This window comes from Podarcis liolepis, assembly GCF_965112155.1.
Source record: "Podarcis liolepis genome assembly, chromosome: 3".
In the NCBI taxonomy this organism is placed as follows: Eukaryota; Metazoa; Chordata; class Lepidosauria; order Squamata; family Lacertidae; genus Podarcis; species Podarcis liolepis.
Genome location: NC_139557.1, coordinates 96,194,181 through 96,206,741, shown reverse-complemented (window position 1 = coordinate 96,206,741; position 12,561 = coordinate 96,194,181). Strand labels below are relative to the sequence as shown.

At 39.1% G+C, this 12,561-nt stretch overlaps 1 protein-coding gene and 1 long non-coding RNA gene across 23 annotated transcripts in view; one reads left to right on the top strand and one right to left on the bottom strand.

Annotated features, from left to right (window-relative positions):
- LOC310702914 overlaps positions 1–10,555 on the top strand; it is a 172,364-nt gene extending 161,809 nt beyond the window's left edge. The window contains exon 2 of the long non-coding RNA XR_014523785.1: positions 10,389–10,555. This is a non-coding gene — a long non-coding RNA (uncharacterized lncRNA). The remainder of the gene's footprint in view (positions 1–10,388) is intronic.
- ESRRG (estrogen related receptor gamma) overlaps positions 1–12,561 on the bottom strand; it is a 476,442-nt gene that overhangs the window by 262,173 nt on the left and 201,708 nt on the right. For 3 of the 22 annotated variants that reach the window (XM_083494553.1, XM_083494542.1, XM_083494552.1), the window contains one exon: positions 4,068–4,096. The exons of the other annotated variants lie outside the window; for them this stretch is intronic. The gene's annotated coding sequence lies outside the window, so the exon portion shown is untranslated. The remainder of the gene's footprint in view (positions 1–4,067; positions 4,097–12,561) is intronic. 22 annotated transcript variants of the gene reach the window in all.

Sequence of the window (12,561 nt, the reverse complement as noted above, 5' to 3'; positions counted from 1 at the left end):
TGGAAAAATGAGAAACTGATATCGAGAGATTTGCACGTCCCTTTCTGACACAAAGGACAGAGCACTAGACTTCAAGAAGGTTTCAGCCTCAGGCCACCCACATCCACTTAGGATTCCATGCTCTGCCTCATAGCATCAAAACTCATTCATCAATGCGGGTATGACTTGTCTGTTCCACAGTATTGTTATGAGGGGGAAAGAAGAAAAAGAATGTAAAGCACTTTACAGATTACACTGATAAAATGACTTATCATAGCCATTGTTTTCATCATACAAAAAAGAATGCGATGATGCTTGCCCTGAACTAAAGTTTCAGCAACTTTTGTCACCAGCTTGAAAAAATGCTGAATCAATCTTCTAATTAGGAAGCTTTGTCCTAATGTTTTATTGATTTTAACTTCCAATAATTTAGTGTGGTACTATAAGTTCCCAAGTCTTTGATGACACAGCCTAAAATGCCACTGATTTTTATGCGGCGTACACCCACTATTCATTCTTATCCAGTCTGTGATCCGATGTGCAAAACTTATTTTACATTCCAAGAGTAGCATTTTTGGTGTTTAAAAAAGCGTTTCTCTAGCATATCTGTATCAGAGTATCAATTAGCACAAATTAAGTACACATGATACACTTCAGTTTGCTTGCTTCAATGAAAATTGCTCTTCACATAGCTTTAGATACTTTTTGGGTTAGCATTAGAATAAATGTTTTGGTCTCTCAAACTAAAAAGCAGACTATTCTTTTAGTGAATAAGTAAACAACATTTCAACTGAATGCCACTGATTATCAAACAAAACAGTGAAATGGATCCAGAAATATGTATATGCTACACATCCAGAAGGGACGCGGGTGGCGCTGTGGGTTAAACCACAGAGCCTAGGACTTGCCGATCAGAAGGTCGGAGGTTCGAATCCCCGCGACAGGGTGAGCTCCCGTTGCTTGGTCCCTGCTCCTGCCAACCTAGCAGTTCGAAAGCACGTCAAAGTGCAAGTAGATAAATAGGTACCGCTCCGGCGGGAAGGTAAACGGTGTTTCTGTGCGCTGCTCTGGTTCGCCAGAAGCGGCTTAGTCATGCTGGCCACATGACCCGGAAGCTGTACACCGGCTCCCTCGGCCAATAAAGCGAGATGAGCGCCGCAACCCCAGAGTCGTCCACGACTGGACCTAATGGTCAGGGGTCCCTTTACCTTTACACATCCAGAGCCAGGTGACCAACTCTAGGGGGCCAAGGTGTTTTCAACTCTCTCAATATTTCCTGGAAGAGGGCTGTGTGTGACATCACACACACAACACGTTGTGTGTCACAACTTCAATGGCCGGCTCCTTCAGAGCACTCAGCCTCCTCCAGATGATGAGCCATCATGCGCACAGCGTGCACCGAGCCCTCTCACTCTTTGGGGCAACCCGACGCCAATTTATGACTTTCACATTCAGACAGCAGTTCCCCAAACGGAACTCCGTAACAACATAAAAAGAGCCTGCTGGATCAGGTCATTGGCCCATTTACTCCAATATCCTTCTCTCACAGTGGCCAATCAGATGCCTATGAGAAGCACACAAGCAGGACCTGCGTGCAACAGCGCTCTTCTCTCCAGAAACTGGTAATCATAAGAATTCCTACTGCTTCTGATAACCTCTGATAGTCTCCATAAATTTGTCCAATTCTCTTTTAAAACCATCACTGCCTCTCATAGAAGCAAATTCTATAGCTTAATGAGAGAGGGAGAAAAACGTTTCTCTGTCCACTTTTCTCTAACTCCACCATATATCTGCTGTTAAAGAAATGGCCTAAATATGCGTACACGGATATTTAAGATGGGGATAGCACCTTTCAATGGATCTGTTTTTATGGTTATGGGACATCAACTTAATAACAGCAGTTCACTACTTCCTAACTATAGCCCTTAAGTGTTTGAATCATTCAGGAAAGCAACAAACTACACTAACTATACAGTATTATCCAGCAATGCCCTTCCCCATAGCTGACATACTATAAATGCTTACATCAGGAGTGAGTAAGCTTTGGCCCTTCAGATGTTATTGGATGACAACTCCCATCATCCTTGATCACTGGCCATGCTGGCTGGATGTCATGGGATCTGGAATCCAGCAACGTCTGGAGGACCAAAGGAAAGGTTCCTAGAAATTCTCCTCCTTTTAGGTGCATGTTTCATTGCTTAATGATGAACACACATACCACAGCAACTGGTAATGAATTAGTTCTCTTAATTGTCCCAGAGTCAGTTTTCATTCCCACAGGTGTGAGGTGGGGGTGGGAAGGCTTTAATCATTAATTGCTCTCATTTATCTTTTCATTTTTTAGTAGCAAATTAGCAAAAAATAAAAAATAAGAAGAAATCAAGTTGCTAATTAAAGCCACACCACACATACACACCCATATCAACACCCATGGGAATAGAAACTGACATTGGGGCAATTAATTGGCTATCCAAAAAGCACCATATAGGCTATTCATTAGTTATTCACCACCCACACCAATAAAGGAGGCTGAATCTTCTAACAGGAGTGCTTACCGGTAATTATTTAAAGGCAAAGGAACCCTTAAAAGTCTTAACAGCACTTTGACTATCCACACTAGAAAGGCTGGTGCTACAACCACATATAATTACAAGAAGAAAAATCAACACCAACAAGGTGGACGGGGGGGAGGGAGGGCAACACAGAAAACAGTGAAATGCAATGAGCTGATAATCACAATATCTGGGTCTTTAAAAATGGAGTGCACCAAGGATAGCAATTCAAGCGAAATCAGCAAGTGTGGAAGCAACCTTTGATTTGCCCAGAAACCATTGAGAGAGTTACTGACAGTGTTTTTCATATATAGCTTTCCCATCTATAACAGGAATCAATGACAGCGCTCCTCCATGGCTCAGAAGCTCATATCCACCAGAAGCGGTGCTTCCAGAATTTTGAGTCCAGTTCTGTGGGAATCCCTCCCAGCTGAAATAAGACTGGCCCAGTTGAACATCCAGCATTTAGTGAATATCTTTTTTACTTAAGCAAGCATTTTCAGTATTTCCCCCCTGATTTTACGGTTAATTTTAATTGATTTTATCTTTAGTGTGTCTTTAGTCATTTTATTGTAACCTTAGAGACTATGGTGTTAAGCGGTATGTAAATTGTTGGAATAAATAAATAGGTTCACTCAACCACCTCCCCATATCAAAAGCATGTTTCAAATGTCTCTGTCCTGTTTTCCAATTAATCAATATCAAAAGGGTAATACAGGCTTGCAATATCAAAATCTAGATCCCATCCCCAGATTGGGAACCGTGTTAGTTTGTTGCAGCAAAACAACAACAACAACAAAGGTCTTGTAGAATCTCAGAGAGTAACAAATTATTTATGGCACAAGCTTTTTTGAACTAGAAGCATATGATAAAGCAGATTATATGCCACAAAAACTTATGTCACATAATAAATATGTTCTTCTTTAAAGGTGCTACAAGAGCCTTTGTCGATTCCCTTGATATTTTATCCTAAAATTGGGAGTGGTAGAAAATTTGTGTTTCTCCCATACCACATTTGAGTTTTAAAATGGCTTTAAAGGGGGGGGGGGCAAGGGATAGGGAAATACCCATAAAAAGCTGTGTGTCCCACCAGCTTAGATTTAAGGAGAAACAACACAACTGGGTGAGCTGCTTGGCTTAAATCCTGCATCTTAAAAAAGACATTTCAAACTAGATAACTAAATCATCCTGAAAGTACCCAAAAGATGATGTAACAACGTTCTGAAAAATTAATTAAAGACACATTGCTGTCAGCTCCAGGAAAATAATAAAAGTTGAGAGATTAAGAGGCAAGCATATCTTTCTGAATTGTAAAATAGGTTTATGGGTCTTCTAATAACAATTTTTACTCAAACCTTACATAAATAGGCTTATATGATACAAATATTACGTGGGCTATGTGGAAACTACAACGTCCATAATCATGTTTAGGGATTACTTGACAGAACAGAGACATTTCATTTCTATTGGACCTAGGGATTACAGAAAAGAAACATCTAATATTCCATTTTTTAATTTCATGCATTTTTTATTTACCTTTAATGATGCTGTATATATTCATCATCCTGAAATATTAAAACAGTATGAAAAAAGTAATAAATTGGTGGAAAATTTAGGAAATGGGAATGCAACAGCACGCAAATCATACACTATCAAGTGCTTGATACACATTTAAAATTACTGCCTAGTACGGCAAAGCCAAATTCCTGGCAGATTTCTGAAGCGCAAAGTCACAATAAGAAGATCAGCAGAACAGCCTGAAATAATAGAATATTCATCCCCCTAATCCATATGCAATTCTTTAGGGCTTTTTTTTAACAATGCATATGAGGTCTGACTGTATTCAGGATTTAAATAAGTTGTCTCTCTTCCTCTCTCCATCCCTCCCCCTTACCCTTCTCTCTCCTCTCACACACAATCGCACTCGATTTTTGTAAAAAAATAAAATAAAAATGTATATACAGTTATCATTTCTGCTCTGCTGCACTCACGATGACAAGGTTAGCACATCTTCTCACACCTCAGATAAAAAATAGCTTTTTAAAACAACAAAAGTGTTAAAAGAAATGTATTTATTCATACAAAATTTTAAAACTTATTTTATTTTATTTTTTGGAAAGGAGATATTACACTTCCTTATTTTCCCAAATTATTGGGAAGCCTATGCAATGTGAGATGTTTAAAATTTTACATTCACCTTTTTTTGCAAATAAATTGGAAGGGAAATGTATTTGGTATTAGATCTTTAAGATCATGCATATCTCTTCAGATACATGTGATTTTCGATGTATTTTTTAGAGAAGGGATAGTGACCTACTGAAGAATGGCTGAGAAAACTCAGATGCATATGCTAATAATGCTAACACAGCAAATGCCAGTGTGGATGTAAACACAGCAAAGAAAGTGATATTTAGTGTGGCATAAAAAATACAGTTGCTATGGACCTGAAATGAGGAATGACAGAGAGGCCCTCATACTAGTCTTCCTCATTCAATTTTCAAAAGATACATACTGCACTGTCTAAATCTCAAAATGAATTAAAATCTATCAGTGTTTAGTGGTCGCTGCAGTCAACTAGAAGTGCATTCAGTACCAGGGAACTAATGGCCTGCTCAGCTCACATAAATTCAGTGAACGTTTAGGAAACTTGTTGGTTATCCTGGAATCTACTGGTAACAAAAAACCCCAAAGAAATGTTAGAAACTGTCTGGAATAGTGTGTGTGGACTTTAAAACTCACAAACAGGTAGTGGCAACGATCAAATCATTCTTTGTCATTGGGTGAGGCCTCAGCAGTTGCTGAAAACATTTTAGAGCAGGAATGGAGAACTTGTAGTTCTCCAGAAGTTGTTGGACTACAATTTACATAATCCGCTGACCACTGGCCACGTTTGCTGGTGCTGATTGGAAAGTTAATCCAACAGCATTTGGAGGGCTGCAGGTTCCCCATCTTTGTTTTAGAGGGTGAAGCTCTTGCACAGGGCATGCAAGTTCCCAGCTCCATCTACATAGCAACAGATACGGAAGGGGAAAACCACTTGCAGGTTGCAGCCCTTCCCAAAAGACAAACTTAAAACGGAGGAAATGTCGTAAGGCTGAAGAGTTTGGGATACAGATCTGAAGTGATATCTAATATTTTGCCGTTAAAAGGCAAAGCAGAACTTTAATCTGTTCCCCATCTCAAAGATTGCTGTGACAAATGTAAAGCGCTTTGCACAAAGTAGTAATACTTTTTCAAGAAAACATAAAGACATCAAATCTTGGGCTAAGGGGAAGTTTCTTGCTACCGCAGTTCATACTAGAGTCTCTCTTGGTCTATGGACAGGAAAGCCCCTGCACTAGGACAGAAGCTATCATTCCGGAGTTATGGCCTGCATGCTTGGCGATAACCCAGGCAGTGGTGGTTTGTGCAGTGGTTTGCTTTCAAATTCCAAAGGTCACTGCTAAGTGCTACTGAATGGTGGATGAGATCCAACACTGTCGTTGTGGGGCTTTACAAAATTGAAGCAGGAGCCCAGTGGATGAACATGTAGGTGCATGGCTGTTGACTGGATAGCACCATCCTGAGGCTGCCACTGATGCTGAACAACTTTATCCACTTGGAAGCCATGAACCTGCATGTGCTATAAGAATTTTGGTGCTACAGAACTATCACATCTGCTGCTGCAGCTGACTGCAAGGGACCCTGGGTCCACCCACCTCATGACATATGTAATGCGGCTGCTTGGGGGCAATCAAAGGCCTTGGACCCATTCAGCTTCTTCTATTGAATTTTAAAGGATTACTCTGTTTCCTGTGACGAAAGTACATTTTTGTCATTCCTGATTAATCCCCCAGCTAATGTTTAGAAAGGTGACTTGGTCTGACCTTGGATTACAGATAACTTTGGAATGAGTGGCACAAGGAAAAGAGGAAGAGCTAAACAGACAACTTTAACTTTATCTGCAGCCTCACAGCGTAGATCATCTGTGCCTGCTTTGCCTTCTACTCTGCCTCCTGAGATAGAGGTGCCTTCCCTGACGCAGCCAGGGGAGGGAGAGACAGAGGAACTGCACTTGGAGGATATGGCTTCAGGAATAAGTGGCTCTGTCTTAGAGAAAATTTTTGAAAAATTGGAGGCTTTGGATAAAAAGGCCGACTTGCAAACGGCTAAAATTGAACAGAACACTGAAAGTCTGAATAAATTGACTGGACAAGTTGCACAGAATGCCCAAACTATTGGAGAACTAAAGGAGGCTGTAGGTGAAAATCGGAAATTGGCCGAAGACACTAGCCAAAGAGTGGGAGAACTGGAGAAAGAAGTAAGACCACTCAGCAAGCAAGTTGGAGAACACCAGATTTACTTTTCGATGACAGAGCTGCGGAATAAGGAGGCTAACTTGAGGATACGGTCAGTACCAGAAGTGGAAGAAGATAATTTAATTGAATTTTTGACCAAGGAATTTTCCAAATTCTGGAAGTTAGAGGAAAAAGACTTTAAAATAGTATCTGCTTTCAGGCTTGGAAGACTCAGGAGGAGAGAGAAGCCCAGAGATTGTTTGATAATATTGAGATCCAAGGAGGAAAGGGATAAGATTTTGGGCCTGCACTACGAAAAGTCACTGGACATTTTGGGTATCAGAATTGAGATCTACAAGGATATTCCTAAACAGCTGCTGGACCTTAGATCTGACTACAAGGAACTTGCAAGATTGTTAAGAAGTAACGCAATTTTCTTCAGGTGGGAGTTTCCTCAAGGATTATCTTTTACCTACAGAGAGAGAAAGACTAAAATCAAAACAGTGGAAGACAGAGACAAGTTTCTTGAAGCATACGGAGAAGACCTCCATAAAGGATTAGGACTTCCAGCGCCCGAACCTCCAGGGGAACCTGCCCTCTCGGACCCTAAAGGACCAAAGAATAAGATACCACCCCAGCAAGAATAACCAGACTTATCCAGGATGGCTCTGCAGCTTCTGAGCTGGAACATAAATGGCTGCAACAGTCCGGAAAAAAGGGCAAAAATTTTTCATATTTTAAAAAAGGAACAATTGGACATTATATGTTTACAAGAAACACATGTGATTAGGCTCCACAGAAAAGTGCTAATAAATAAAAGACTCGGTCAAGAATTTATATCCTCGGACATGGTTAAAAAGAGAGGCGTAGTGATCTATGCAAAAGAGAGCCTTTCACCAAAATTTCTTTTTAAAGATGAAAATGGAAGAGTTTTGGCAATAGAAATACAGTACCAAGGAGAAAAAATTTTGATACTAGGAATTTATGCTCCAAATGAAGGAAAATCGGATTTCTACAAGAAGCTGCATGAGACTATGCTGGATTATCTGGACTACAACAACATCATCATGATGGGAGATATGAATGGGGTCGTATCAACGAATATGGATAAGTCACAGAATCAAAACATCACTAAAGAAGGAAGACTACCTAAGACTTTTTTTGAAATGACTGACAATATGGATTGGATTGACATCTGGAGAGTGAGAAACCCCTTGGGAAGAGAAGGAACATTCTTTTCTGAAGCCCAACTGACCTGGACACGAATCGATCAAATATGGATAACTAGAAGTCTGGCACCTAAGATCAGAAAGGTGGAAATCTGCCCAAAGACATGCTCCGACCATAATGCACTGAGAATGGACATGACACTGATCCCAACCGGCTCCTTTAGATGGAAGATGAATGATGGCCTGTTTAGAGACCAAAAGATTGTAAAGAAGGCCCAAAAAACTTTAAAGGACTATTTCGAGGTCAACATGAGCACTACGGTGGAAAAAAGAACTATCTGGGACGCAAGTAAGGCTGTGATGAGAGGGTTCTTGATACAACAGAATTCTATAAAGAAAAGATCACAAAATGAAAAGAAGGACAAAATTTTGGAAAGAATTAAAGAATTGGAGAAGAAGTTAAGATCCAATCCGAAGTCTCAGCCGATTCTGCGAGAAATTAAACTTTATCAAGCCCAATATTCTAAGCTGATAAATCAGGAAATAGAATGGAAGATTAAAACAATGAAACAAAAAACTTTTGAATCGGCCAATAAATGTGGAAAACTGCTAGCTTGGCAGTTGAAGAGGAGACAAAGACTAAACACGGTAACAAATTTAGAGATTGAAGGAAGGAGTATCCAGAACCCTGGAGAGATCAGAAAGTGCTTCCAGAGATATTTCAAAAAGTTATACACTCAAGGGCCACAAGATGAAAGAGAGATTAAACAATTTTTGGAGAAAAATGGACTAGCAAAGCTGTCAGAAGAAAACAGAACAATTTTGAATGGTAAAATAACACAACAAGAGATTGAGCAGGCCATACAGAGTTTGAAACAGGGCAAATCGCCAGGGCCAGATGGACTGACCTCCAACTATTATAAGACACTGAAAGACTACTTAATACAGCCACTGTTGGAGGTCAGTAATGAAATAATGGAGGGAAAGAAGGCGCCAGAATCGTGGAAAGAAGCATTTATCACATTGATACCAAAGTCGGAAACTGAAAAGACACAACTTAGGAACTACCGTCCCATTTCCCTTTTAAATGTGGATTACAAAATTTTTGCAGATGTTTTGGCACGTAGATTCAAGAAAGTCTTAAGTGAGATAATTCATAAAGACCAAGCAGGCTTTCTCCCGGGTAGACACATGTTTGCGAATACAAGGAACATCATAGACATATTGGAACTTTTGCAAACAAACATAAATACTAGAGCAGTTTTAATTTTTATAGACGCGGAGAAAGCCTTTGACAATATATCTTGGAAATTTATGAAGGGGAACTTAAAAGAAATGGGAGTGGGACGGGGGTTTGAGAATGGGATTGAGGCAATATACTCTGAGCAAAAGGCTAAATTGATAGTCAACAATGTGGTTACAGAAGAGCTTAAAATTGAAAAAGGTACACGACAAGGCTGCCCGATTTCCCCATTACTATTTATTTCGGTTCTGGAAGTGCTGTTGAACATGATCAGGGGGGACCGGTTGGTAGAAGGAATCCAGGTCGGAGCGAAACAATATAAACTTAAGGCATTTGCAGACGACCTAGTTTTGACATTACAGGAGCCAGAATCTAGTATGAAAAGAGTATTACAACTGATTCAAAACTTTGGTCGAGTGGCGGGATTCAAATTAAATAAGCAAAAAACTAAGGTTTTGGGGAAAAATTTGTCAGATATCGAGTTGGAACGGTTTCAGAAAGAGACAGAATTAACTGTGGTTAAAAAAGTCAAATACCTAGGGGTGAACATAACAGCAAAAAATCTGAGTTTATTTAAAGATAATTATGAAAAATGTTGGTCAGAAATCAAGAGAGACTTGGATAGTTGGTCAAGATTAAAACTTTCCTTGTTAGGCCGAATAGCTGTCATTAAAATGAATGTATTGCCAAAAATGTTATTTCTATTTCAGACACTACAGATTGTAGATAAGACAGAATGTTTTCGGAAGTGGCAGAAAGATATTTCAAAATTTGTCTGGCAGGGCAAAAAGCCCAGAATTAAACTCAAAATATTAACAGATGCGAAAGAAAGAGGGGGCTTTGCCCTGCCAGACTTAAAGTTGTACTATGAAGCCGCAGCTTTCTGCTGGTTGAAAGATTGGTTACTTCTCGAAGATACGGATCTATTGGATTTGGAAGGTTTTAATAATGCATTTGGATGGCATGCATATTTATGGTATGATAAGGCTAAGACAAACAAGGCTTTTAAGAACCATATTGTCAGAAAATCAGTTTTTAATGTCTGGTCAAAATATAAAGACTTATTGGAGAATAAAACTCCGAGGTGGTTGTCACCCCTAGAGGCTAAGGCCCGAAAAGGAGCCAATATGGAGGCCAATTGGCCAAAATATTGGGAGATATTGGAAAGAGATGGTGACAATTGGAAATTGCAGAGTTTAGAGAAAATGAGAGACAAAGTGCGAGACTGGTTACACTATGCTCAGATTAAAGAAGTGTTTAAAAATGACAAAAAGGTAGGATTCCAGGTGGAGAAGTCAAAGTTGGAAACTGAACTGTTAGAACCTAAGACTAAAGTACTCTCAAAGATGTATAATTTGCTGCTGAAATGGAACACACAAGACGAAATGGTTAAATCGGCAATGATAAAATGGGCTCAGGATATTGGGCATAATATTATGTTTGAAGATTGGGAAAGGTTGTGGACCTCTGGGTTGAACTTCACTGCATGTAATGCTTTGAAGGAAAATGTAATGAAAATGATATACAGATGGTACATGACCCCAGTCAAATTGGCCAAAATATACCATTCGTCAGATAATAAATGTTGGAAATGTAAGGAAAATGAAGGAACATTTTTTCACCTCTGGTGGTCTTGTCCTAGAGTGAAGGCCTTCTGGGAGATGATATATAATGAGTTAAAAAAGGTGTTTAAGTACACCTTTACTAAGCAACCAGAGGCCTTCCTCTTGGGCATTGTCGGCCAGAGTGTGTCAAAAAAAGACAGAACATTTTTTATGTACGCAACAGCGGCAGCAAGAATACTGATTGCTAAGAATTGGAAGACTCAAAATCTACCCACTCTGGAAGAATGGCAGATGCAGCTGATGGACTATATGCAACTAGCTGAGATGACCGGCAAAATTCGAGACCTGGGAGAAGAAAGGACGGAAGAAGACTGGAAGAAATTTAAGATTTATTTACAAAAGTATTGTAACTTGGCTGAATGTTGATCGGGATGTCAGAATAGAAATGATTGTCTACCACTAAATTAGATTTAAGATTAAATTATATGTTAAGGAACAAAATTATGATTTGGATAAAATGATAATTTGTTTGGAAACAATTGTATAATGATGTAAGTGTTTGCGGGAGGCGTGGGGGAGTCCAAAGCAATAATGGAAAGATGTTAAACAATTAATGTTGTTTTTGTAATATGCTTTTGTATTGAAAAAAACTTTAATAAATATATATTTAAAAAAAAAAATAGAAAGGTGACTTTTTGGCACTGATCAGATTTGACAAAAGTAGTTTCAAGCTAAGTAATGTCTAACTATTTATAAGATTCGTCATGCTTCTTTTTTTAGAAATGGCGTTTAGATTAGCTATAGGGCTAATTTATTGTCTTGCAACTCCATTCTGGGACTTGCATGCAGTATTTGAATCACATAAAAGAAAACTATATGCATATCAGGTTTCCAATAACTGATCTCATCCAGGAATGGATGCCAAATTATCTAATTCTGGCTGTAAGGGCTGAGGTTAACTCCTTACACTCACAGTTCTTGCCATTCAAAGTGGTTTGCTGCCGATTTGGTATGTATTTTTGCTCCATGGCTAACACACTTTCTCACTCTATTTGGATCAGCATAATCTCTGATGGAGTACTTTACCATCAGACCTTATGAAACTTGATTTTTCAAGCTGCTCCAAATACCACGACTGACACTGTAAAAGGAAATAGCAAAGATCCTTATAAGCTGTTCATCAGACCTCAAATCTTCTGATAATAAAATCCTTGTAGGAGCCCAAGTGCATTCACCTTAAGGTTCAGCTGTATTGACTTCAATCAAAATTACTCATAACGTGCATGAGAAAAATCGGCTACAAAAATATCCACTGATCTTGCAGGAAAGAATGAGCAATATGCTTGTTTTGTACACTTATACATAATAGATTTCCAGAACTGGAAGATACCTCTTGAATCAACTAGACTAATATCCTAAAAGCACCATGGCCTCCTAGACCAGTTCATTTGTTATGTTTCCTGAAGATGGTCAGGCTTGTCCACATAGATACAAAAATGTGTTGAGTGATCAATTTCTATGTAGTGTTAATAGTTCATATCTTAATAGTTCATATCTAGTTCTACCTTGCACAAGTAATGAACACCAGCAGGTTGGGCAAGAATATCGCATGAAATATTAGAAGTGGGTCACACAACACATTTGTGTCTCTGTTCATGTAGCCAGGGAAACTTTCACACAGGCAACATAACAAGGGAAATGAAAAATCACAGATAAAGCCAGCAGCAATTTCAGGTACTTGATTTCAGGTACTTGAAAAAAGTGTCACCACCATCT